This window comes from Lipotes vexillifer, unplaced genomic scaffold (assembly GCF_000442215.2).
Source record: "Lipotes vexillifer unplaced genomic scaffold, Lipotes_vexillifer_v1.1 scaffold474, whole genome shotgun sequence".
Lineage (NCBI taxonomy): Eukaryota > Metazoa > Chordata > Mammalia > Artiodactyla > Lipotidae > Lipotes > Lipotes vexillifer.
Window position 1 is genome coordinate 1,798,168 of NW_006772385.1, and position 1,545 is coordinate 1,799,712.

The 1,545-nt window shown below is 37.6% G+C and overlaps 1 pseudogene; it reads left to right on the forward strand.

Moving 5' to 3' along the window:
- Nucleotides 1-442: 442 nt before the first annotated feature.
- Nucleotides 443-1,545, forward strand: part of LOC103090962 (ATP synthase subunit alpha, mitochondrial-like) — a 24,818-nt pseudogene continuing 23,715 nt past the window's right edge.

The following is a 1,545-nucleotide window of genomic DNA, read 5'->3' on the forward strand; positions in this document are numbered from 1 at the left end:
AGCACATGGGCTCTAGAGTGCACGGGCTCGGTAGTTGTGGCACGTGGGCTTAGCTGCCCCTCAGCGTGTGGGATCTTAGTTCTCTGACCAGGGATCGAACCCACGTCCCCTGCATTGGAAGACGGATTCTTAGCCACTGCACTACCAGGAATTCCCATGAACATTCTTATAGAAGTCTTTTTTGAACATAAATTTTCATTTATTTTGGATAGATACCTAGGAGTGACATTACTGGGTTGTATGGTAAGTGTGTTAAGAAATACACTGTGTCTTCCAAAGTGGTTGTGCATTTGGCACTCACTGGAAGTAGAGTTTTGATTTGATGTCTCCACGTTTGCCCATGCTCAGGGAAGTAATAGCAGGGCCATAACACCTCACTCCTTTGAAACAGTTGCTCCATTGTGCCCACAGGACATAGTTGTAGATGGTGAGCAAACGCGTAATGTCGTGTGAGTGGAGGTCCCGAACTGTTCATGCACACACCGGAAAAAAGAAAGTTCTACCAGCAGAAGGATGAAAAAGCATTGTCTTCAAGACACAGAATAAAGGGACTAATAGAAGGACCCTTGGACCAGTCTCTGTTGGTGTCCCCAAACTTACCTCATTGCTAACTTAAAGAAAGTGAGGCCTAGCCCAGAGGAGAGAGTAACTCTTTGGCAATATTCTAAACCAAGTTGCTACCTATTTCACTGGGAATAATTGTGTGTGTGTGTGTGTGTGTGTGTGTGTGTGTGTGTGTGTGCATTTTCTTGTACTGTAGATTTACTGCACAACTCTCAGTTACCTGTAGAATGGGTTTTTAATTTCTATTCCATATTCCTGTCAGTTTGCATGTTTTTCTTTATTCTGTTAATATGGTGAATTGCATTGATTGATTTTCAAATATTAAGCCAACATTGCATTAAATGTTGTAATGTGTTATTTATTATTTATGTTATTGGATTCAATTTGCTACTATTTTGTTTTAGGGGTTTTTTATCAATAGATTTATGAGATTTATGAAAAAAATTGGTCTGTAATTTTCTGTCCTTGTAAGTCCTTCAGTTTTGGTATTGAGTTTATTCTGATATCATAAGACAACTTGAAAAGTATTCTCTATAAGAGCATGTGTAAGATTGATATTATTTCTTTGTTAATTTAGAAGTCACTAGTAAAGTGATATGGCCTGGAGATTTCTTTTGGGGAAGGTCTTTAATTATGGGTTCATTTTCTTTCATAGGTATAGGGTTATTTAGATTTACTTTTAATTTTTGTGTTAGTTTTAGTAAGTTGGTTTTTCTCTTTTTCTTGTCCATTTAAAATTTCAAGTTTATTGACATAAAATTGTTGGTAATATCTTATTGTCCTTTTTATATCTACTGCATTGTTTGTAATGATGTTGCCTTTCATTTATATTAGTTTTTGCTTTGCTCTTCAATTATTTCTTAGATAAAAGGGAGCATTTTATGCCCACCGTCTGTGACATGATTTATACATTTAAAAACATATTCTTGGGCTTCCCTGGTGGCGCAGTGGTTGAGAGTCCGCCTGCCGATGCAGGGGACA